The following is a 27,519-nucleotide window of genomic DNA, read 5'->3' on the forward strand; positions in this document are numbered from 1 at the left end:
TGTTTTAGCATGGAAAAAGACAGGGGACTTTGATGTCCTAACTACTTCTCTGATTAGACAACATCCTCTACTTGGACTAATACATGAATTTGTAGTTGAGAATCTGCTTCATTGTACTGAGTATTTTTCAGTGCTGCATAAATAAGCAGCTTGATGACTGCAAAGGGCTCTTGAGCCATCTACAAATGCTTCCTCTTGTTGCATGGAGGAAAAAGAATCCAGTTGTGAGGATGCTAATTAATTACTTGGTCCTATCTCATACTCCAACAAGGGCTTCCTGTGATATGTTCAAGTCATTTAGACGCTGTTCTTGGAAGGTTTTTGCTGACTACAGTGGTACACTTGGGTGGAATTTAGGTTCCTGAGTCAAAATCAATTTGGAAGACTGTGGATGCCAACATTTTCACCTGTAAAATTCCCCTGATGTCCAGAGTGCTGCCTCTGTGCATAAACAGAAGTGCCATCATTTTAGCAGAAGATAAGAATTAAGTGGTTTGGTATTTCTTTAATGTCTGAGTCTAGCTGGGATACACATACTATGCTGAAATCTCCAATGGATCTGGTATACTAGATTTATTTTGAGCTTGTCTTGACAACCATCTAGCTGAGTTCAATAAAAAATATAATGTTATTGAAAGATCATACATGCTCCCCATTCCTGCAATGTAATTGCAATTAGGGCACTCACTGCAGATGTAGGAGACCTACTTTCAATTCCTTCCTGAGCTTCAGAGAGTATTTACCCATGTTCTTCACCTTTTAGCAGACTGTACTCTGTTGTGAATCATCATCTTTCCTCTTGAAACTCTGTCACTAGGCAGAAAGACACACAAAAGTAGTTTTCACAGAAAGAAAAATCAAACAAAACTGCAATGACAGGCTTTTATGTATTACATACAGAAGTACAGACTGTAATTACTGGGTACAGCTTTACTCTAGACTGGACTCAGGGTTGGATGTACTTACAGCTGAAGGAAGACTGTTCCTCTTCTCTGTCTGTCGTGTCTTGTCATGATTGCCAGGACACATGGGCAGTGAGTCAATGGCACAGCACTGAAGCCCCATATCCTTCTGCCCTCAGACAGGGTCACTATTTTATATAGTTAATTTCATTTTGGACAATTATAGGTCCATGTCAGGTATCTTTTTCATAATTTTTGCAAGTTAATTTTCATAATCTCATTTTGTCAGCAAAGACTGTTTATTCTAAATAATTGTGCCCGTAGTAGATGTGCTGGTCTCCATGGTGTAGATGAGTCACCAGAACAGGTTCTCCCAACAGATTACCATAAATGAGGCCACCGAAGTGAGTCCTGTGGGCAGTATTCATTTCTAGGCTTAAAGGCCAAATACTCTCAGCTGAGCTGACGGAGAGCATCTTTGGGTACAAAAACAAAGTATGGCTTGGACTCATGCCTCAGCAGCTGCAATGAGATATCTTTACTGCTCAAGCACTGCATTTGGCAGAGTGTGTATGTATGCAGATAGCAAAGACCTGCCAGATTCTCACACTGAATCTAGAATTATTTCTTGTTTCAATCATGTCTTTCTTTTCTTGATGGCATCTATTCTGAATCATGGTTTCAAAGCTTTTCATCTGAGTTATTTAAGGACAAGCTGGCTTTTAAGTGATTAGACCAGCTTGCTGCTGTGTTTAAGATGACTAAGGATTGGGAATTCCCAGAATGGGTATGCAATGGAGGGAAAGCAAATGGGTCATGGCTATGAGAAAGTGACATACCTGTATAGAGAGAAAAGCCTTATTTCCAGGTACACACTGACTTTTGGGAGAAACCAAATCAGATGTGACATTAAAGCAGGTGATTAAGAAGAAAATTGCAAAGAACAGAAGGACCCCAAGGAAAGTATGAAAAGCTGTAATCAGAGAGAGCAGATCACCATGGATAAAATTGAAGGTATCCTGTCACTAGGAGTCTTCCTTCAGTGTCCTGCAAGAGGACTTTCCTTACAGGTTGTAAGGTGAGACTTTGGCTTTCTCCAACAGACAGAAAAGCAAGACTAAGCCTGGAGGAAAAACCCAACTGAATCTTGGCCTTAAACTGTTGGTTATTCTTGAGGGAGGAGGGCTGTTTCGTTTTTTTAGATAGTACCATTGCCTCAAATCACATCTATTTGAATACCAACAAAGAAACTCACGTTTTCAGTCAGGCAAAGCAGTTTGGTCAGACCCAAGTTATCAACATATCTTTAAAAAACTTAAATCCAAAATTAAAATTAATTGTTACAATATCACAAACAAAATTTAAATAAAAAACTTTAATAGGTATGCTGCAAATTTTAGAGGATTTTTATACACTGTTAGCTAGCCAGTAAAAAACAAATCAGCATTGGAAAAACTAAATAAAGAACAAAAAGGACAACAGCCTTGCAGAGAGCTTCTGAACTCTGTATAAAGTGCTAAATTCATTTGATTTTGAAAGATTTGGGGTTTGAGCTGTAGATGATAGAATTGTTTCTGAACACTTGTGAAACCTCCTGGATTTAAAAATCTTTTCTTCTTATTTTCTATAACTTACTGGAATAGTCTGCTACAGGCTAATTCTTCACTTATCAAGTATTTTTATATTCTTTTGAAGTTGCATTTTTACTTTCTGGAACAATTTTTTGTTCCATACATTTTTAAAGAGAAAACTAATTCTATAATTTCTGCTTAGAAAGAGAAAAGATATCTTCTTCCAAATTTCCTGGAATTTTGATGAAAACTTGGAACAGTCAAGAAAGAGGAGTCAACTGTATCTTAGAAAAATTCAGAAGTAGGACCATGTGGGAAAAGAAGGCTTTCTGTTTCCCTTTGTACAAGCAATAGAGTATTTTCATCTTAATGTACTTAAATACAATATGTAATTTGACTGGCCACCACTACAACAACCACTCACCATTGTAGTAAGAATTTTATAGAAAGTACCTAGTCAGACGTTGCCCCCAAACATCTATAAGACAAACAAATTAAAGTGCTTTACTGGGTCAGGGCCAAAACAAAGCAATTGAACAGGCAATTGAAAATATATATCAAAATGGAGAGTGAGGGGGATTTAGGATGCAAAAATAAATGAGTGATTCTTTCAGTGTCTTTCACATCTGGATAATTCCATTGTTGCAGGTCTATTTTTCAGTAATAGCCACTTCCAAAAGATAATGTTGCTACTGATATGAATTCTGAAGAAGAACAGATTTTTGCAAAGTATAATTTACAATAACATTTCAAATTGTGTAAAATTTAGGAATATCTTACATCCCTGCAGGAGCAAAGTTGCTGAGATGGAAGTAATTTACTAAAGCAAATGTTGAAATGACATGAAAAGCAGTAGAAATTGTGGGCTGACATTTCACTTTGGTGGGGTCTTTTGACAAACCATACCAGTTTAGCTAAATCCAGTCAGAGTTTTCAGACTTTAAATGGAAACATTTAAATTGGTTTAGTCTCCAGTTTAGTCTTCTGTTTCATTTAATCTGATAATGTACTAATGCAAGAATTACACCCTTTTTAAAAATAAAATTTTACTCAAATGAGTTAAAATTGTGAAAATGCACTAATACAAACTTTTCCACCGACAAATAAATGTAATCTTCCCAAGGTCTGAGCTGCTAAATTTCTAAAATTTATTTCATATGAAACAACTGCCTTGTTACTCATCCTCAGTTTTACACTCAGTTCTGACATACTGAGTCTTGATTCTACATATTTGCAGAGATTTTCATCTTGACTGTCTAGATTCACAGTTTGGACCTTCCTGTCTCCTCCTGACTCAACTATTATGACAAGCAGTAAGTTTGTATCTTCTACATATCTTTCTGTCCACACTAGTATTTAATGGGGAGATTGTTTTACTGACACGTGTAGATGCACAAGTTTTATCTCTACCTTACTTTACTAGTCCTGAAGAATAATTGCCAATATGGTCAGGACAATATTAGGAAAAATTATCTGTCTTTCTCCTTTTATCTCTTTACAGTGGAGGAGATGCCAAAATTTTAGTAAGTTCCCTTTCTGCACATTATTGCAAGAGCTCTGTGGATCACAGTTCAAGAAATCCTGATGCTTGATATTTCAGGAGAAACCATTCCAGGATTTTAATATTACAAAGCCTGTTCTTCTCCCTCATTTTTCTGTCTGACCATTTTTATCACTTTAATCAGATTTTATTCAGGTTGTCTCCTCTTGAGTCCTTAAACTGGGAGCACTGATGATCATCTGAATGCAAAGTTTACTGTGTGACTCTTACTGCTCTCATACTGCAGCTGTAATTTTTTAAATTATAGAAAATATCTGTGAAATATAAATACAGAAGTTAAATTGCAGTGACAGTGGAAATGAGGTCAATATAATAAACCAGCAACACTAGATAGAATGTGAAGAATATGCTAGTGGATAATAACTGATGAAATCAGGTAATTCTGTTCTCGAAGCCATAAATATAAAGATTCTCTAAGTGGCAAAAGTTAAATTTCTCTGTATAATAACTAATAACATTTAGCTATGTTTAAGAGGTTAGCCCAGCTGTTAGTAATGTAAATGGGAGGACCCTATTTAGAATGACAGAAGATGGCTAAAACTTCAAGTGCTCTAGGTTTTCTAAGCACTAAACAAATATTGTTCAAATCCACAGGGCTCCAAAAAACCCCATAAAGAATGAAATGCAACATGAGTCAGAGTGACTTGAGGTTCATAAGTGTAGTTCACATTGCTCCACACCTTCTGGGGACCAGCTTGTGTTGCCCTTTATTGTTGTATGCAGCATGGGTGGGAGGGTAGCATCCCCTTTCCCTACATAATTTATAGCAATTGTATTCAGAAGAGGCTGGAACCTCTGGGCATCTGATGTGTAAAGAACAGAAAGGATGTTCCCAAGGGGCTGTGGACAGTAACATGTTGAAGGGTTCTGCTTCTTAATTGTTCTTTCTGGACAAATGGTCTGGGTTGTCCTGGTTATTTTCTGTCCTCTGGTTTTTGGGTTTCCTTCTCGCCAGGGAAGAGAAGTGGTATGTATATGTGGTGGGGAAGGAGGGGAGGGAGAAAGAGGAGGAGAGTCTGGGAACCCGCTGCTCCAGCCCCCCCACAGGTTTAGAACATGTAAACTTTTGTATCTGGAAATGATAGAACTCTCCAGGTTCTGTCAGTTTAGATAATGGGCAGTGTCCAAAATATATGAAGTCTTTTCTCTTTACAGAGTTGTTAGCTGATTCAATCCATACATGATCTTGAAATGAAATGCTTAAATATTGCTATGCTGAAGTAAATGAAAGAGCAAATAAAACTAAAAAGCCAATATTGCAAAGTTTGATTCATGTAAATTGACTCTACCCATACAAAAAGTCTCACTGGTTTCAATAGCTAAAGACTAATGGGGTGACTGAAGATTTGTAGTATCTGGGCTTTAACTAGTAATATGAATAATTAGAAAACTAACACCACAAATCAAATGTGTTAAGATATGCTTTAATTCCTGTGTTGCTGTGATGCATAGAGCCTCCAAACAGTTTTGAAACATTTTGCTGCATACAAACATGTAACAGTCTCTGTCCACAAACTATACAGAAAAGTTACTGCAGGAGAAAGGAAGCATCACTTTACTGATTAAGAAAATAAGCCTAGGGAGTAGGTTTTGATGCTATAGTAATCAATACTACACTGTCAAAATCAGCTTAGGAAATTGTTATAAACTATACAGGAATGAGTATAAGCATGTTGATGCAAGTCTGTCCATAACAGAATTGATTACAATTTACCACCCCTGTTTAATACATTTGATTTTATCAAAGGTCAGATTTACTTTAGTGTAAAAACCATGGCAGAACCCCAAATTTGACCCCAATATTCTGAGTCAGTTCAGCCATAAATCAGTCTGCCTTCCCCACCTTAGCTGTAGGAAAGGTAAGGAATTGTACGAATGTAAGGATTATTAATACCTCTTTGCAGGTAGAGGTGATGAAATACACAGACTGAATTATTTGCCAAAGGACTTAAAAACAGAACAAAGGCTTGGGTGGACAACAGACATAGCTGCTTTCCATTATGGTCTGTTTGACAGTGCTAACTAAAATGTTGTGTAGTTAGGTGGTCACATACAATATTGCCCAGGGCTCAAATCTTGCCATTCTTGCTGAGTACATTGTATTCAGTTTGCATTATTGGAATATGTATGTTTTGATTTGTAGGTGTGTAATGGCACAAATCTGCATCCTTTGAACATTTCTGATACTCTTCTGTCAAATTTGTAGAGTGAAAGAAGTCAAATATCTAAATAGTGTATTCTTCCTCTTCTAAACAATAATAAAGAGGCTATCAATCAAATTGGCAGGCTCATCTCTTTTGTAACTGCGTACAAAACACACTCCGACTGGATGAACAGCTGTCAGAGCAGTCTCTTGTCAGCAGGTGGGTTAAAGTTTGCTAATGCATATGTACACGTGTGGGCATTCATATCCTTATCTCATGAAGATCAATAACAATATTTCCAAATGTGTTTGCACTCATGATTTACTCTGGATGCATTAGCTTTCTTTTGTTCTTTGGCCCACCTGTCTCCTGTTTTGCAATATGTTTGTCCACCATGTGGGAAACATTTCCATGGGAAAAATCTAGAGAGGTAAGTAGTATAAGTGAATTTTGTTCTTTTGATTTCTTTCATAAATCAGAGGTAAACTGTTTGTCTCTAACCATTCTACTGATACATTTTTCAGGATGTGGATATTAACTGGTTTCTGGTCTCTTTTATCTTCATGCAAGAATGTCATAAGCCACACACCTCTTGAAACTAATATCGCAATCCTTGCCAGTCTAGAATAGAGTCCTACTCTTGGATCATTATTTTCTTGTGTAATTATTTTTAGTTCACAAGGTATATATGAAGACTATGAAGAAACTAAAACTAGTCCAGATGATCCAGAAGCATCCACATAGCAAAGGCCATACTGGAGAGAAATGCATGCTTATGGACTAGCATGGATTTTCTTTAGGGCTGACCTGAAGAACTGCTCCATAAACATATTCCTAGATCTAAGCTCCAGTAGTTGCAGGTCTTCTTCTGTTACAATGCCTCTGTCATCATGCTCTAAACTGCCTCCCAGGCTTACTTTCCAAAAAATTGGCAGTTGGATTTGTCCTATCTACCCTCTGTAAAATACCAACACATCAGTATTGCTACAACTCAAACTATGCAATTTGCAATCAGTACAGGTGTTCTTATCACCTTCCTGAGTGTATGGGTAATTTTAGGATAGGCCTAGTCTTTAAGCTAGACACACTGGCAAGCAACTGCTGTAGCATCTTCGCTCCACCGACTGGAAAGGGAACATAGTTTGGTAACCCCAAATGCTCAACAATCTGAACTGCCCTCTTGGTAGAAGGATTCTCAGTAATGCCTGTGTGTCTATGGTAGTTGATCTGAATATGTCCTACAGTCATTACATGAAATGCCTGAAGAGCGTCAGACAGTGCCGATATCTAAGGCATACTTATTATCCACATATTTTTCTCAGTGTCTGCAGGCATCACCTGCAGAATCCTAAACCTCTATAGCAAGATGCTGCCAGAATGCTAAGAATCATGCCACTGAAAAATAAATTAAAAGCATAAACACATTTATTCCTACAGTTTGGCATAAATATTTTTTTTCAATTAGACAAGATGTTCTGAGTAGCATAAATCCCTTTTATAGTTCTGTTTGGTTTGGTACTTAATCAGTTACTTTCCTGAGTGGTGAATGCTCAACACTTAACTTTTTAACTTTCCTCTCAGATAAGTGCCATCAATTTGCAGGGTGATTTAGAATGCAAATCATGAATAGTGTTCAATACTGCTAGCGCTAGTCCTTTATGAATCAAGACCCTATAAAACTTCGTCAATATCTGTATTAAACACTTATTGACTGAATTTTTATAGAAGCCTTATTCACAAGGGACTAGTGTTCCCAATATGAACCTAGATCACTGGGAAAGGCACAGGCATTGGTTTGTAATTTTCTAATGACTATCCTTACATAGATAGTACTTAGAACTGGAGTAAACAGATACACACACACAATACACACACAGATGTGAAAAATCTGGTTGTGAAATCATGCCAGAAGAGGGCAAAACATCATATTTTCTAAATCATTATAATAAAACCATATTAAGAATAATAAGGAAAAGCCAAAAGAATTTTTATAATACATTTTAAAAGTTGGAATAGGAAGAGTAAGCAGTAACACAAGAAGCAACAGACTAGTTACCTGACTGCAAAACTTTTTTTATCATTTTATAAGTGTTTACTTTTTCTTGATTCAAAATCTGGGATGATACAAATCCTAATCTGGTTGAAGTTAGGGGAGTTTTGCCTTTGATTTCACTAGTAGCAAAACATCAGCTTGTATGAAACCGAATAGCATTTGTTTAAGATCTAGCTCACCAACATGTTAAGTTTATCATCCAAAAGCAGTAACGTTGTCAGTAATGAAAAACATAGCATATCCAGATAGCCTAATAATCCCAAACTGCAAATTGAAGATATTCAGAACTATTTCAATTTTAAACGTAATGTTTTGAGGTTTACTTTTTAGCAAAAAAAAAAAAAAAAAAATAGATACCTTCCTAACTTCCCTGTCAATGGGCAGGAGAGAAAGCTTTGTAAGTGGCTTTATGCCAATTTGGACAGCTCAGTGTTCAGAGAATCTATGAGAACAGGTTAATCCAGTTTTTTAGTTGTTTTATTATGTAATATCAACATAAAACAGCTGGATCAGGATTGAGCAGCTATTTAAAAACTACAGAAAATTGTTTATTAAGGATTTTTCTTCATTACTCCAACTTTATGGTAACATAAAGCCCCCCTGAAAATAAAAAGGCAATTCAAGTTTAAGGTGTTGCTTGATACAAATACAGTCAGCCAGCCAGAATTGAATCCAAACCTCTAATAGCTACTTACTACAAGGGTGTCAATTTAAAAAAAGAACAACCCAAAGCCTGCCATTAACACTTTCATAAAAAGATTTTTTAACTGCTAAATCCAGTTGTTTTATAGCTTCTCCAAATATAGCCTTATCTCTGGGCTACTGTGACTTGTGTAGAAAGATTGTCAAAGATCCTGCCCTTATAGACCTGTATTTTCTAAAATAACGATACATGGAAGACATCTCAATAAAAACACACATTTTGATTTATGTATATTTTGCAAATTCTAGTAATTTTATTGATTTGTTCCTTAAAGAGTTATTGAAAACATTTTAGAAAGAAAAATAATAAATTAGATGTTTGTTTTTCGATAAATGAACCATTTTTGTTTTGACAAAAGTATTTTTCAGCAAAATGACGTCTTCAATGTTATTTAAAATTTAAATTGTATTTTATATGTATTAAATGTTTACATCTTTAAAAAACCCAAAACCTTAAAAACTTTTGAGATTGTAAAAGCAAATTATTTTGTTTGACTTGAATTTTTTTTCACCTTGTCAGTATACCAAAAATTTGTTTCCAAATGCAGCAATGATCTTTTCCTTGATGTTATAGAACTATTGTTGCATTGAAAACAAAACTAAACAAACAAAAACTCCCCCACCCAAACTTATCTGTATTTAAAAAGAAAAACTGAATCTAAACTTCATTTTTGGCCCCAGGATCTATCAGCCCTCTGCATGTTGTATCCTGTTTAATACGTGTCAAATAAACGGAGTTCACAAGTCATCTCCATAGCTTTTCATATGTGCAATCTAATTTGATGTATATATAGTAGCAGAGTATCCTGTAGCAAGAAGAAAACTTTTGACCTTTCCTGCTTTTGGAGAATACATAGAGTTGGGGATTCATCCAAATTGTTCTGGGTACACATGACATGATGTATGGTTCTAGAAATATTTCTAACTGCGGCAGTCGGGATGCTTTTATCAGTCATTGGCCATAGACTGACTGACCTTAACTAACCCCGTTGTATAAGGGCAATATGTGACCCAAAAATGAACTTCTCTGCTCTGAGAGCAACTAGTCTGCATGTGAAAAGGTTTGCTTTAGCTGTGTTCAGTTTCTGTTCAGAGGCTCAGGTCAGCTCTTATTTCATCTGCACCCATTCAACCGTTAATATGAATTATACTCTAGTTCTAGAAGTAGAAAAAAACTTCATCTATTTAGCTTGTAATAATTTGGTTGTGCTTGGTATGTAAATTACCTACTGCTACCATAATTAGGTGGTCAACAATTCTTATGGAGAACACAAGCATTCAAATGGCATCTATTTGGTGAAAAATAAGCAGATGCTATTTCACCTACTCACCCCATGATTAAAAACTTGCTGGTTAAAGATTTAAATGGGTTTAAGATTGGCGTGGTGTCACCATTGTGCAAATCCTTTGTTAAATATTAAATAATAGAAAAATGTCTTAGGGTGACACAGTTTGTGATTTATGTGACAAAGCCCTTATGGGCTGTGTTTGTCAAAGGCAACTCATAATTCTAGATTGTTTCGCTGAATAGCAGAGAATATTTTTGTTATGGTGGTGGGTGGGAAGAGATTTGTTTTCTTGCTATATTCAGTGTGGTAAAGATTTCTCTCTGTCTTTAGACACCTTTCACATGAAGAAGCCAAGGCCTGGGGCTAAGCAAAAGAGATGGGGAAGGATGGGTGCCCCTCCCTTGCATTAAGCCACTGCTGATAACGGCTTTTTGGTATATGCATGGTCTGGGACTCAATTAGATTGTCAAATAAAAGTAATAAAAATATGTCATTTTTCTAAACATTTTTTTATGTGTATAACAGTCAGAAACTGTTTAAAATCTGAAGACTGTAGGCCATGTGGACTTTTTGAAACACTTGCATATGTGTATAACTTCACATCATCTCAGAATTATTCTTCTGGGACTTTCTAAACAATTGTGTCCATATAAATCCCTATTGCTTTGTTAAAAAATATATATGTATATAAAAAGTAGGTAGTAATTTCCTTCCTCCGCCCCCTCAAAAATATATATATAAGTTACAGCCAGAAATTATTGCTTGCATTCTGTACTCTAGGAAATACAAAGGCAAATTCAAAAAAGACCTTGTCTTCTTTCTTTCTCTAAAACACAATTTATTGCTTTAAATCATAAAAATAAAACAGTCAAATGTTGCATAAGAGACCCTCAGCAGAAATAAAAGAAAAGAAAAGGCAAAACTGAACTTCCCATAAACCCAAATCCCATACAGCAGAGCTTTCTACAAGACCATAATTAAATAATCCCTGAAGGACTTGTGGAGGAGGGGATAAGAATACATAAACTTTCCAACATGATGAAAGAAAAGACCCTGTTATTATTATTTGATTTTATTTTTAAGAAGGAAAGAACTAAAAAATACATACTTAAGGTGGTCTACATGTGAAAACTATTCCATGCTGAGCAAGTCTCAGTCCTGATACATGGTAAAACAAAAATTAAAAGATATCTTTTCAACTTGAACTCTGGAAGCAGATTGTGACAATGTTTTAAAAACTGCACATCTTCAACACCAGACAAAGGCCTTCAACTCTGCTTGAATTTCTTCAACAAATTTTCCCTATTTTTCAGGAGGTTCTTCACTGGATGGGAGCCTTGTTTGTTACAAGAGGAGAGGAGTCACATACCTGCGCGAGGCCACTCATGCAGACAGGCCATTAGGTACAAAGAGTGACCAGGAAAGGTAAGGATTTCTTGCAATCATTTACATTGTCAAACGAAAAAGCAAACTATTAGTGAAGCATTTTATTCCAAGCTTTTTAATTTATCTTTTGTCACTTCCTTCAGGAAGGTTCACTTTTGATGAAATGGTTTTCCTCAGACGGAAAAATATCTCACTGGGAAAACATTTCAAGCATCTCAGGCTGTCATATTTTGCAAAGTAAAATGCTGATAGAGTCTTCTCTCTGCTGAGCCTCAAACTATGGGAACCACCCCTCCTTGCATAGGCAATACCAAAGCATTTAATCTGTAAATATTAGTCAGCATTAGAGCATCTGGGAAAGGGGAGGGCACTTCAGTGGAAATCTAACAGGGTGATCGCCATTTTTTGGCAATTTTTCATGCGCAGATTTAAGAATAACAATTTTGGGTTTTATTTTTTTGAGGAGGATGATTCTCCCATTTTAATTAAAACCCCACTAAGGTCATCTCTCTTTTTTATTTGGGACTAATGGAGAATATGGAGCTGTGTCATGGCTTTGTTTACAAATCTTTCTAGTAAGCACCCCTAGTAAAGGAAGAATTAATTATTAATTGTACAGATGTCTAATGTGCAAAAAGTTTCTTTCTGGTGCTATTCTTCACTATAAATTTGGAAAAGTTATCATATATAAAATGAAACATGGCTCCTCAGTTTATGCAGGCAGGGAAGACTCAGATTTAGCTCTGTCTGTCGAGAATCACAATTTCGTTGATGTCTTGCCTGGTTCTTCTAATCTTTATAATGATAAATTCCATTTGTATGTTTTGCATCTGGGTTTAAAATGATGCTAATAAAACTGCTTATGACTTCATTGACTGGTACTACCTGAATTTATAAGTTGGTCAGTCAAAGGTGGAAAGTTGCAAAGGGACAAAGACAATGGAAATACATTTTCTTTGGATTAAGAAGGGCCTCAAACTGCAGCAAGGAAGCAGCTTTCTCATGGGAATAAACTGAATTGTGTCAGATTCTTCACAAAATGCCCAAACTTCCAACATAAGTAGGGCTGACTGATGGCAATCAGTCATTTTGCCTTTCTGCCAAATTGTCTCTGGCCATGTAAGGCCTGGAGGACCTAAGAAGTACAGGAGCAAAGGTCTGGTGAAACCCAAGAGGAGTCCTCAAGCTACGATTAAGAAACTGGATTCTATAAATTGTTCCTGTGATCTGATTCCCAGCCCACCTCCACCCAGCCTTGTTTTCACAAGATTTATCAGTGGAGACAAGGAACAGGAATAGTATGATGGTTTCCAAACAATTCTAGAAATCTTTTCCTTTGTTTACCATTTCTTGTTCAACACAGTGTGAAGCCACAGTGAAATGCGCAGTGATCATGAATGAAAGTCAGGAAGAAAAACTGATCAGAGAGCGCAGTGGATCTAGGCTATCTTTCAGGATCCAAGATGGCTCCATAGCAATGGAAAAGTAAATGAGCCCTTTAAAAATATTCTGAGCTTAATAATTGAAGTCACAGTAAATCCAAATCAGACTGTGGATAGTTGTAGGGTTTTTTTTCCTGATAGCATCCCTTTAAACTATGCATGAATACCCCGGATACACATACAGTCGTCCCAGTTTTACCCTCAACTAAATCTGGTTTAATTCCAGGATTTCTAATTTAAAAGAAGTTGTTTCTAGAGGTATATTGGTACAGCTGCCAGTGGAAAAATCACATAGCAAATTGAGAAGCATGCTGAAAATAAGTATTTGTTCCTTGGTGTAACCGGGCTGCTTTGCTTAAGCACAATATTGTTATACTGCATGGAGTTTGAGCTGGAATGAAAATGAATACAATTCATCTCCAAATTAGATGCAGTACCATATGTGTTGTCAATTTATCAGTACACCAACAAAATTGAGGTGTTGAATGGAAGTGGCTCGGTGACTGTATGCGGCTGCAAGAGTCAGCAAATACTGCAGTTAGCTGACTCAGCCAACTGCTTCTTGACACATCTCTATCTTTAGAATTATTGACACATCTCTAGTCATATGGAACTGATATTTAAATGTTACCCTACAGTCAGGCACACATAATGGCTACAGAATTCATGCCTCTGGGTAGGGTGAAGAATTTGAGGAGATAGTATTACGACACAAACTGTGTTTTTCCTCTCTGTAAGGTCTGAAAGGAATTGTAGTCAATTCTCCATTCTAATTGGCAGATCAATTTTAATGAATGGCCTAAAGTCATAATAAAAAACTTATTTTACATTACTTCATCATGGAGGTATCTATTTACTCCCAGATTAGCATCTTCTACCTGCCTCTTAACTATGTTATTCTGGCAGGGGGAGGGAGTGGAGGAGAATAAAATGTTGCTGTATTTGTTTAATATTTCATTGTTTAACATTATGTTATGCTATAGCAAGTTATGTTACATGAGTTCATGAAAGCAAGAAACAGAGCAGTACAATACAGTTTTTTTAAAAAAAAGAATTTAAAATATCCCTAAGGTGAAAGAGCTATGAAGAAGCCCATTACAAACCCAGACCAACTTGGTAACTTTTCTTGTCAGATGTGCTGACATCTTTAACTATCCCCTCACTCCCCTCCTCCTAACAAATGCAGAAGGAACACAGGCATGTAGGGCCAGATTTCTAAAGATGTTAGATACCTAACCTTTTAAAATCTGATCCATAACTCCCACTATTGTATTTCTTTTTCAAATTCATTTTATAGCCACCATGATTCCCTCAGAACCTGCTTACTTGTTTCATAAAGGCCACTTAGAGACACCATGTAACTCTAGTGACTCACCACAGTGCCTTTTCAAGGCAGAAAAATCATGACACACTGCTCATATATATAACACAGTTCCATATTACTGATCTTAGATCTAATTTTCTTGGCTAGGGCTGAGTTATTGGATGGACACCATGGGATGCCAAATGTACAAATTGCCTTGCAGCTCAAGAGCCTATGAAGAATCCTGACTGAAGCGTCTATGACTTTCTCAGCCCACATGAACATTTAGGGACCTGCCAAGTGGTCCAAAGATGTTCAAGGCAATATATGAATATGTTGAATACTGCACTGTGGGAAGAAGTGTTAGTACAGAAAGGGGCAAAACACACAGAGCAACCCCCAGGGAAGCCAGAGCTGGAAGTGATACAAGATATGTATATTCACAAGCTACCAGTAGACTCTCTTTCCCCTGCTCTTCAGGTCTTTATCTGCTGGGAGCTAAGTTAACTGTATTGTAGTTTCCAGCAAAATGAAATTTTTCCTCCCTGCTAAAAATGTTACTTTGGAATTAAAGAAAATGGGTTCACCTAGTAAAGCACAGTGTGTGTATAAAAAAGAGCAGAATGTAGATAATCCAGCTAAAAGTGTAGCTGGTTGAAACCAAAAATGACACCGTACTTCTATAGCAATTTCCCATGCAAAGCTTGGTCTTCAGTGGAGGTGAGTTTCAGCAGCTTTACAAATTTATATTGAAATAAATGCCAAGAAATTGCACTAAGCTAATTAAAAAGTGACAATTTTATTTGCAAAGATAAGGAACAAAGAGACTTTTAGGTTCACAGTGTTGAATCACATGCACAATCATTTCAAATAGATTTTTCTTTTTATTTTATACTCTTGACTGTTGTCTATAAAATTAGATTAGGGGGATTTTGTTTTGTCCTGTTAGTCTGGGACTGGTCATCTACTTGTGTAAACCAGAGCAAATGTTAATGTGCACTGGTTGAGAATGGGGCCCAAAACTGCAATTCTCACCTTCTTTGATGTGTTAATACTGAACTGCCAAATGCAAGGGAAGATCATATGTCATTTTTCAGTACCATGATTTTTCTGTAAACTATTGCAGGGAAAATATTTACATCAAAGTATTTAGTTTAATATCATGCTTTTAGTCTAGGTTAATGGAAATAGTGTGTTTCCTCACCAAAGTGTATATGTGACTTCTATGCTAATGAAAGAAAGAGACTTAAATGCACTAATTGCAGTAGGGAGTATTGCACAGGTAGCTGAGATACAAGCTCCTCTACGCAGATCTGCCAAATGCAGCTCACACTTGATCTTCCACACTGTCGGGTTGTTGCTGTACTAGTGCTCTGTGAGGTGAGCAGAGATGAGACGCTGCAGTAACAAAAGACTAAACCTTCACCTCACAAACGCCAGACCGAGATCACAGGAAAATTGTAAGGACCACTATCCAGATGTAACACAAGCCCTGAGAGCTGTTAATCTACATGTGATTCTCCATTTTTAAAATGTGCATTGATAACTCTGTGGACATAAGAATTAATAATTATGATACTCCCTTAACTGTCAGATTATAAAGGAGATCGGTAACTCCTGCATTTATTTTACTTTTTTTTTAGCAGTATGATATTAGGGCCATATTTTCAAACCTTGTTTTGCTGTCATGGGAGTACAAGATCTGGAATAAAATCATGATACTGAAAACCAGGAAAATCTCCCATCCATAGGTAAAACATATAAGAACAAGAAAAAGACAGAGTAATAATTCCTCTAGTTTACTGTCCCAATTTTCTGAAATCGGTCCATTTTAACCAGAAGCTGTGTTTTCATATCTAATCATCCTGATTTTTTTTTTTTTTTTTCCTAGTCACATTGGGAACTTATCTGAACATCACCAGCAACCAGAATGACTTGTGCTTCTGAGTTTATTCACCATATACATATTTTTATTTGTCTAAATCCCATACCTATTCACTTTATTTGCTGCTGTCTAGTTTCTGTATTGTCAGATACAACAAATTGTTTTCTGTGCACCTTTCACATGCCACACATGATTTTACAGAGCTTTATAAGATCCTTCTGCCTGTCTTTTATGGGTTGAACAGTCCTAGTCTATCTTTCCCGATACAGAAGTCTTTGATTTCCCTTGTCATTCTTTCCTGTACACACTTCCTTGTTCTTCCAAATGATAAATATTCCAAGCACTACTTAAAATTACATGCATATATTTATATAATAAAATGTACTTTGTAGGATCTTTTCCAAGACTTCACTAGAAATCTGTTGCTCAAATAATGCTGCATTAAGACAAACATTATCATATTCATCAACTGTTCGATTTCTTTTTCATTCTGTATAATTGGACATATCTAATTAGATTGCAGAATACTGATCATGCACAGATCATTCTATAATTTGTAATGTAGCTGGACAACTGTTAAAAATTAGGATTAGATTTAAAAAACCCCAACAAACCTCCAGGATTAGGCAAATGAGATCAATTTGAAAATCATGTCCAAGTAAAACAAAGTGGAGTACAGGAGATAGCCTAAAGAATAAAACAGATATCCAAGTAGAAGAAGACATTTGAAAAGTGAGAAGTGGTAATGCCAAAAGGTATATACATGGGTGATGATGGACAAAATTCTGTAGCGTCATACAGCAGTGAAAAAGTATGAGTGTGATTTTGGCCAGCCTCTGTGGGGGGCATTATACCTCTGATGTATGGAGGAAAAAGTCCCTTTTTGTGTGCACTAATGCAAACCTTATTTAAAGCAGTTTGCTCAGCTTTGCACATTTCATTACCAGGGGGATCCTGGGTCATGGAGGGAAATCAGTTAGAGAAATTTAACAGTAAAGAAAAAAAAGGTTGGTTAAGACATGAGTAAATGGAGATGGAAGGGAGGTTAGTATGACAACCACCTACTAATTGATGAAGGAAATATTAACATCCAGAAGAAAAAGAATAATTTAAGATGGTACAGACTTCTTGGTAATAGGATCTATTCAGTTGCAGCATAATTTTGTATGGCAAATCACCTGTGATAGTTACAAAGCAGACTGGCCCAAACACCAGCAAATGTATTCTCAGGAACAATGCTGCAGTGGCATGAAAATACGTATTCCAGCTTTACCTTCTGTATTATTATCCACAGTCTGCCTCCTTCCCATAAAAAATAAATAGCCTCCATATCTCAGAACAAATGGATCCCAGATTTTTCACAAGGATTGAGGTAGTTCACTGAAAAGCTCTCATTTCCCTTCTACAGAAAAAGAATTGGAGGGTGCCCACGATGAACTGAGGTCCTCTTTATTTTCTGCCCGTTGTCATCCAAAGTAAATCATCTCAGTAGGGAAGCAAACTGGGAGTCTAATATTCTGTCTAGAATCAGCTTGCTCACTTCTCCAGCATCCACTCAGTGTCAGCTCTCAGGAGCCAACTAGGAAATTGCCTCCTTGACATGAGGCAGCAATGTACTAACCAAAGTCTTCTCTACAATGCCACTGACATGCCTTTCATTTTAAAATGGTTCCTGGAGATTACACTGCGGAGTACCTGGAGGTGGAAAGAGAATTAATATTTAAATGGCTGTAAACATTCTAGTTATATATAAACACTGTCTAATATATCTTTCTCAGTTTCCTCTGGCCTACAAAGCTGTATCTTTTTCTCTGCTGAGGTATGTGATAGACATTTTTACCAGAAGATGTTTGTTGTGTTAGTAGCCAATCTAATCACCTCATGCCTTGAATGTTCCCACACTCAGCTTTCAGGACCCCATGTAGAACAAAACCCCATAGTGGGTCCTCATTTCTTTTTCCCATATGTCCACTCATCACTGTGTTCTCCTTTCATAGCAGAGGCACAGAGAAAAATGACAGCCATGGAGGGAGAGGAGTATCAACTGCTGTGGATAAATCAATCCATCACAAAAAAAAAAAAAAAACCCACAATTCTGCCATGAAACTTAATCACTAAAGGTCATGTCGGGGAGTGAGGAACAGATTAAATTAGCATAGTATTAGATATGGAAAATGATTTCTGTCAAAATCATCTTTACCACAATTATAATATGTTAATTACGTATTTCATTAAGGAAGTTGATTATGGTTCACAGATGAAATCATGCAGACGAAGACACCTGGAAGGAAGCACTAGAGCCTGAAGCCTCTTCTCTCCCTCTCTCTGTCTCTCACACACACACACGTACGCGCACGCACACACACACACACACACCATTAGGTACATGTGCTCTTATGTAGAAAAGCTTTTCCCAATATACTTCAAAGATTATTAAAGTGCAGCTGTGTCTGGTTAGGACAGAAACTCAGCGAAATAAAGGAAAGCATGGTAGGGTACATTCATTTTCCTTCTATCAGTACTTAGAATGAACTGTTCGTTTTAAGACTATAACATCCTCTGCCTCTGGTGACATATTGGTGGCATCTAGTACTGTGGGTAAAGGATTTCAGCACTGACTAATGAGATGGTGGCTGTGCGTTTTTTATAGGGAAGAGACCATTCGACAAATTTTAGCCGAGCTATTTGAAAGAGATATCATCAACCATATGAATGTCATACAATATCTTGCCCTTAGAAGTGGTTGCAGTTCATTTGCAGTGAGTTTGGGTGCTTGGGTACTGTGAAAAAGTTACATCAATCAACAATTACTTATATAATTTCTTAGCCTTCTTTTCCAAATAATTGTTTGAATTGTTTGCTCTATTTAGTGAATAGAGCAAGATCTTTAGTGGTTTGAAAACACAGCCTCCTTGTTTTGGCTAGAAACAATGCAGCCAAGTCTCATACCCCACAAATGCTGAGGCAGAGACAGGAATTTTCACATTTGCATGAGTCTGTGTATGTGTACGTGTGTGTGGTATGTGCATAAGTGCAAGACAGAGAGGGGTTGTAGCCTACATAAGAAAGGGCTAATTTTATTTAATTCTAACTAAAGGAGCAGCAGAAGTGGAATAAATGGGGTACTGAATGCAAGGAAGGGAGGACAGTATATGTATCCCTCCAAAAAAAGGTCCTAGAGATGCCCCTGGGAATGAAAACGTCTGAGCCTCAGTCAAATATAATTACCTCATTCTCATATTTCCTAGTGAGTGAGAATGCATCAATGCTTGTGTGCCCTTGTGCTGATAGATTTTGCCACACAGAATAATCATTGTTGGAATTAAGCATAATTGTCAAGAAAGACTTGGTCATCATGAGAGAGACTGTCTCATACAACTGTCCTTTTGCTTTCCAACAGTAATTACTTTAGTAATTAATCTCTGTCATTTAACTATATTACATTTTGAAAAAAGAAAATGGAAGAAAGACCGGTTTCTGACTAATTTACATCACAGTTTAAAATCCTAGAATAGGGTGAATCAAATGTCAAATTTAGCCCTTTCACAGATTGCTAAAATGGTTCCTTTCTAACATCTAGCATGAGCACGAATGAAGTTAGGCTGCTAAAGTCATCTTCATAATATCTGCATCACTTGAAGGTTTCCGATTCAGGTCTCTTAGTTGTAGGTAATGGAAGACAACACACAGAGAAGGAACCCTGGTTAGAAAAAAGTGAATTACTGCCTACTGAAATGTCATTTCTGCTGCTAGTCATCATGGTAGGTGCTGCTTACTAGCCATGTAGCACTTGTGAACGTCAATGTCACGCCGTAGTGGCCATGTTTTCAAAAGCAGCTGCTGACTGTAAATGTTGCTGGTGTCTTTGGCAAGCCATGTTGGTGAGGCAGAAGTGATGAGCATTCTTAGTTTCAGTTGCACTAATGCCCAAAACATTTCAGGAAGTTGAGGCTCAAAGTGGATCTGTGTTGGTATCATTGACATTCTTGTTCTTTAAAGTATTTTAGAGCTGCTTCACTTCTTTTCAACCTCTGAAAATGTTTTTCTTTGTGAAGAAAGGTTATATAGATGACAACAGTCCCTTAATTCCTACTCCCAGAGAGATGGATCAGCTCAAGGGTTTCACTGTTCCAAACAATGACTGCAAAGTCAGGCTCCAAATGCATCCCATGAAGTACCTTGGAAAGGCAAAAATCATGTTTATTTTGGAGACTGATGAGTGTATTATTTTTTATGTTTGATCATTTTCACTGTCACTGGTCTTCATAGGAGTTTGACTTGAATGAGGCTTGCAGGATTTGACCTACTACCAGCTCAGAATCATATGTAACCCAGGTAAGCTATTGCCATGGATATATTATAGTCAAATATTAGGTATTGCACTCAAAGCCAAACACGCTTGTGAAAGAACTGCGGGGCTTACAGTAAAAGCATGAAATCTGCCATGGTCTAAGGTTCTGAGGGTATGACCTTATAAAGATGATCAGATACTGGTCCAAAGTCAATTCCTCTCTTTTCACCAACACTTCCATTTTAGTTAGAATGAATTTTACAGTGCATGTTTTCCTGAAACTGATTGTTTAAAAGATAGAAAACAAAGCAAAATATTAAATCAATGGATAGGGGTTTTCTTCCTTCTTTTTTTTTTTTTTTTTTTTTTTGGCACATTTTTAATCCCCGTGTCTTGCTGTCCCAAAAATCAAAAGAATGAATAGTGACAGCTTGAGGTTGCATGAAAATATTTACAAGCAAAACTCCAAATTAACTTCATAGAATATTTTTTCTGAATAAAAAGAGAATGCAGACGTCAGGATCAGGCCTACTGAGCCGGGGTAAAAGATTGTTTGATGGGGTAAATCCATATAGCACCATGAACTTCTGATCCAGAAAATATGCTACACAGACTTGTGGAATATGTGTGCTTATGAAAACACGGCTCAGGAATGAATCATAACTCTGCTGTTTTGTCGATAACCAAGTACTCCCTTAACAAGATACAGGGAATTTTTATTTCAGTTGCTATGTAAAGAAACACAAAATGTATGAAAAAAAATTAACAAAGATGTGGGTAGGGTAGTAAAGAAGGAAGGATTCAGTTGTGACTGTGTAACAAGAGAGTCTTAATGTGGTACATGAGGAGGAGGTGGAGGATGTAAAGAGCTATGGGAGAAAAAAATGAAACAAAGGTGATTATGGTAAACAGTTATTTTCCTGTCTCTGTCCCCCAACTGTATCCAAGGCCTTTGTGAACACTCTCTTTATAATATGCCCTTAAACGTCACTGGGCTTTCAAGATCAGCCTTATAGGCAGTGTGTTCTACTGATTTGCATTGCTAATTATATTGTACTAAATTTAGTTTATAGTGATAAAAAATATCAACATGATGCTTTACAGCATCTATGTAATCTGAGCTTCCTTCTTTCAGGACTATTTTTGTGTTATGCAGATAAAATGGCCCCTTGAAACAACCGGGAATTTTTTTTTCTTTTCCATTTTTTACCCATTGTGTGATCTCAGTGCTCCAGATGTGATTTCACTGAGGTTCCTCAGCCATTCTCCATCGCTTTCTAGAGAGGAGAAAGGGGGGTTAGGAAGAGTGAGTGATGTGAGGGGGGCTATTTTTACAGGCCCGGTGCATCGTGATTAGAACAGGCTTACGGTCTGCATATGTACATGGAAAAATCTCCCAGCAATTGACCTGCTAAGTGAATATATATTAGACAGCAGTAAATAAAAAGGCTATGAGGTTTTAGTTAACAAGAACTGACTGATACTTAAAAGCCAGGTTCTGCCCCCCTCCCTACTCCTCCTCAGTGCTAGCTTGTTATCCTTTCACACTGGACAATACAACAGCACGTCTGTCTCTCCCCCTCTTCTCCCCAAATCAAAGATCAAAGGCTGCATTTGTAAAGCAAATAGTTGGAGAGCTACAGCCGGGTTTGATGAAAACCCACTCCAGGCCTCTTGGGAGATATTACCTTCCTCATTATTCCACTGATTGGCCTTATTTCATCCAAGGATTACTGCACATTCTCCTGACGGCTGATGAGCAGCTTCATGAATATACAAAATAATCCGGCGGCACTGGGCCAGCACTGATTATTATTGTGAAACTCGGAGGAGCAGCTTCAAATGAGCTGCTGGAGACTGTGGAACTCTTCCTCCCCGTTTTCCATCTGATTTTACCACAAGGATCCTTATTAGGCTATTTTTCACATGTCTGTGAAGAGAAGGAGAAAGAGAGAGAGATATTGCATCTAGTTAAAAATGATCAGGGAATTCTGGGTACCAGATGTTTTTTGCTTAATATTGCAAAATGGCTTTTATTAGATTACACTAAGCACTTACTAACTACAGTTAAACTGCTTTGTAGAGAAACCTGATGGGAATGCTGCCCTAAATAGCTTCTTTTTATTTATTTATTTTTGGGGGAGCAGCTTCATCTTCTGTGGGTGGGAGGGCGGGCGGCAAGCATGTCGGCACGTGCTTGAGTAGGCCGGCACACAAGTGAGTTTGCCCGAGATGGCCGAGCGCTGGAAAGCTGCAGCGCTGAGGATCGGCCCTGTGCTGATGCTGCGATCAGGGCCTGTGCGTCAGCCTGGGAGCAATATGAATTCAACTTGCCCTCCAGTCTCTTTGCCCAGAGACCTTGGCCAAGTGCTTGCAAAACTGCCAGAGCAGAGAGCTAAGGTCTACATTTTCCAGTTCAACCTAGCAGAAACAGTGTTGATGCAAAGGACCACTGATGGACCCCAAACCAGTGCTGAAAACAATTTTTTCTGAGAAATTCTGACTCCAGATAGAAGCCATTTTGTGACAGAGACTCTCATGTCATCCTCCTCTTTTTTCTCTTTTTCCTTTTTTTTTTGGAAAGGATGTCCACAGGCTATTTAAAAGTGTGACTGGAAATGGTGGCCCACCTGCACTCCTGCTGTTCAGGATGCAGCCAGGGAGCTTTGCATTTGACAGAAGTCCTTCCTCTCCCAAACTTTCCATTTCAATTACATGAAACAAGAAGGTTCCCCTCTTGGAGGCCTCTCCCAGACCCAGCACCAAACAGAGCGCCTGATTTACAGTGCTGCCAATCTAATATCTGATAAACGGGGACCCTGTAATTGTCATTTACAGTTGGGTGCACTTGTTTTTAGTGATTGTGAACTACTGAACTGCCCCGTGCTATAAATGTCTTATCCTGCACTTTGTAATATGTCACATGAAATAAAGGACTGACACAAGCGACTCCCTGCTCCCTTGAACCCCGTTAACCACGATTAAACCACGTTTTAACCAGGTATGTTATATTTTCTCAGTAGAGAAGTCAGAATATCTGCTGCACTTCCTCTGACAGTGACATGCTGTCTCCTTCTTTCAGAGGAGACAGGCTGGTGGCTCACCAGAGAGACCAGCCGTTAACCCTTTCTGGAGATGCCATGAACTCTGCCACGCAGCTGATGGGCACCTGCAAGCTCTTGCTATGAACTAAAGGTTACTTCTTGCTGTGCATTCAGGTTTAAATATTTTTTAAAATATATTTTATTTGAAATTGTCAAAGAATAATATATTGGCCACCTTTATAAATACGTTTAATAACAGATCAGATGGTTTGTCTTGCTGGAAGCCCGTTGCTGGGAATGAGTTAGGAGGGAGAGACTGACAAGGCAGTCTATTCTTTTTTTAAGCAGTGTCTTGATGAACAAACCAGTGCTGTATTTTAAACAAGGCTTTTGCACTGAGCTACCCCAGCACAGTAATTTAATGAATCTACATTTCATGACTGAAGTGATAAGGATGAAACATTTTAAAATAACCAAAAGGTAGATACACCAAAAAAGTCTGATGAAACATTAAATGAATGTAGTGTAACACATTATCTTTGCTTCTGCACATCCAAAAAGTGCAATGAACTAAAACATTGCATTAAGCCAAGAATAAAGCTAAAAATTAAATTGGCTTAGAAAGATCTAGTGTAGTGGTTTATGCACTAAGAACGCAGTAAATTTGGTCATTTAATATCATTCTCTTTACCTCTGATATGCACATTAAAAGCAAACCAAGACTCATGGTAAAAAGTCGGAAGAAAAGGGCAGAGCTGAACTTTGGCATTTTATATGCTTATCTCTTTTTAAACACATAGTATTAATTGTTGTTTTATTTACTGTATAGTTATTCTCATTGTCTGTTTTTCAGGTGGTGTGAATATCCTGAGACATGAAATATAACAAGGTCTGTTACAGATTAAAACAGGATCTAATAAAGAAGACGTATTCAAAAATATAATACTGCCCCTTCAAATCAATAAATAAAGACAAGCATTTCATACACTAATGCATATATCTATGACCATTATAAATTAGTTGCTTGCCAGAAAATACACTTCTTAGCACAAGTGCCATTATTTAAAGTTGTCTGTTTAATGCACACTTAGTATATTTTCTCATCCAAAGCTGCACTGCATAATTAGACAACATCCATTCTTAAAAACTAAAGTAGATGCCAAAAATGTAATACATAAAGCATGACGTTTTACAAATTTACATCTTCAAAAGTTATGTGTGGTTTCAGAGAGAAAAAAATTGCAAAAAGATCACTATATTATAATGGCCCGGGTTTCATCTTAGCTTGCTCCATCTGTCGGCTGGCAGTAATGTAAGTTATAATGCACTCATTCTTATTCAACTTCAGTGAATGGGTATTTTCCAGGGTAGTTCTATTAAGTGGACAACTAGATAGGTGTCTTAATAGTCTGCTGAATTATGGTTGTTTAAGTCTCGGTTAGATCAATGGGTTGATTGCTGGTTCTTTTCCCAGAAGGCATTTATTGTCTTCTGAGGTGAGCATGGATTTCTGTCTGTATTCCCAGCATGGATGGGTCTCCTGCAATCTATTGGTCATATGCAACAGAAGCTCTTACCTTTTCCACTTGGGACCCCTTGGGAGGGCTCTTCTACACCCATCCCACTGAGATGGGTGAGGGTGTCTGTCCCCTCCTGCCCTTTTTCGACACTATGGAGAAGCCAGACTGGTGTCAGTTGCCTTGGTGAGAGCTGTGACACAGTCATCTATACCGTCATTGGCCTTCTCCTGCACAACAGGCCACAACTGCTCAATGAGAAAGATGAAGGAAAGTGTGGGCCTGCTGAGGGATTCAGGGGACCTAGTGACAAAGGACATGGGAAAGGCTTAGTTGCTCAATGTCTTCTTTGCATTAATTCATTGGTGAGGTCCTCTCTCAGGCCTCCTGAATACCTGTGGCTGGCAACAGTGTCTGGTAGAGTGAGGTACTGCCTGTTGCAGAAGTAGATCAGACTATGGACCGGTTTTGCGGACTAGGCATGTACAAGGCCCTGGGACCAGCTGAGAATCTGATGCTCCTGAGACAGCAGGCCAGTTTTACTGTGGGGGTGCTTTCTGTCCTTTCTAAAGAGTTGTGGAGATCAATGACATGGAGAAAGACCTGGGAAACTACAAGACAGTCAGACAAATGGCAGCCCCTGGAAAGATCATGAATCAAAGCTTCCCAGCACCCATTGCCAAGTGCACAAAGAACAGAACAGTGAAACAACACGCTGGTATTTACCAAAAGCAAATTGTGCCTGAACAACTTGATTATGTTTTACATTTTGATGACTGGCTTGGTAGATAAGGGGAAAGCAGTGGATGTCATCTACCTTGACTTTAGCATAGTCCTTGGCACTGTCTCTGTAGTGCCACTATAGACAAATTGGAAAAATATAGACTGCAAGGAAGACCACATGGTGGGTGAAAAACTGCCTGGACCACTAGGCTTAAAAACTAATTGTCAGTGTTTTGAAGGCCAGGTGGTGGATAGCTACTGGTAGCATTCTTCAGGGACTGATACTGAGGTCTTGCCCTTTACTATTTTCATTAACAACCTGAGGGATGGGATAGGATGAAACTTTATCAAGATTCTGGATGACACTAAACTGGAGGGCAGCGGAGGAGCAGGGGGAGAGGCTGCCAGTGGAGCCTGTGAGCAGGGCTGCCAGTCAGAGGGACCTCAACAGTCTGCAGAAAGGGGCTGACAGAAACCTCAAAAAGTTCAAAAAAGGCAAATGCAGTCTTGCATCTGGGGTGTAAAAACTGCAGTAGTACAGGAGAGGGGGTGGTTGTCCAGGGCAGTCTCAGAAAGGCATCTGGGAATCCTAGTGGACAAATTCAGTATGAATCAGAGCAGTGAAGGAAAGCTGCAATAGAAAGAGTGTAGCCAGGAGGTCAGGGAAAGTGATTATTTCCTGCTGTTCAACCCTTGTGAGACCACAGCTGAGTAGTGCCCAATTTTGGGGCTCTGCAGTACAAAAAAGACATAGACAATATGCAGCAAGTCTGGCAGAGAACCACCAGGCTGGTCAGGTCACATGAGGAGAGGCTGCAAGAACAGCGCTTGCTTGAGGAATGAATCTATTTGATAACTCTACTAACTACCTGCCAGAAGGTTATAGAGGAGATGGAGCTATGCTCTTCCCAGTGAAAGGACTGGAGGCAATGGAGTCAGGCGGCAGCAGTGGAAATTCCAATGAGACACACAGCAAAAATTCTTCATGGTGAGAGCGATCAAGCACTGGCCCATGTTGCCCAAGGGCTGTGAAATCTCCATCCTTGGAGATACTCAGAACTAGACAATGCCTTGGGCAACCTTGACCTAGCTTTGAAGTTATCTTGCTTTGAGCAAAGAGGTGGACTAGATGACACCCATAGATTCTTAATTATACTTTGATTCTAATCACTTCTTGGTTTTATTTTTTATGGTTACTTCAGTATTTAAGAGCTATCACAGAGAACAAATTCCCTGACTCCTGGCCTGTCTCCTTTTTTCCTATTTTCCCTATGGTCCGTGGCATTTTGGCTCTGCTTCTTGTCTCACCTGGCAGGCAGCTTGTGCCTCTCAGCAGCTTTTGCATGATGCCACAGGAGAGCAAAGGCTAGTGGGCCATACAAGCTGGCCAGCATGCCAGGAGCCTTTGTGCTTCTGCCTGTTAATCACAAGGTGCTACTGAGGTGTGTGAGCCGGCCAGCATGCCAAGAGCCCGTGCATCAACCACACAAAGAGAAATGAGCTAGCAGCAGGCAGCAGCAGATTGCAGAGATGTGTCCCAGTGCTGTCAGGGGCAAGGCCTGAACCACCCACAGCAATTAGTGCAGTCAAATCAGATGCAGCAGCAGCCAGTTGGACTGGGGCTTGCTGCCTCACCTTCCTACTGGCCTGGTCACTTCCCATGCACCCCGTCATGCAATCACCCTCATTTCTTACTGGGAGTGGAG

The sequence above is a fragment of the Strix uralensis genome, chromosome 1 (assembly GCF_047716275.1).
Source record: "Strix uralensis isolate ZFMK-TIS-50842 chromosome 1, bStrUra1, whole genome shotgun sequence".
NCBI lineage: Eukaryota > Metazoa > Chordata > Aves > Strigiformes > Strigidae > Strix > Strix uralensis.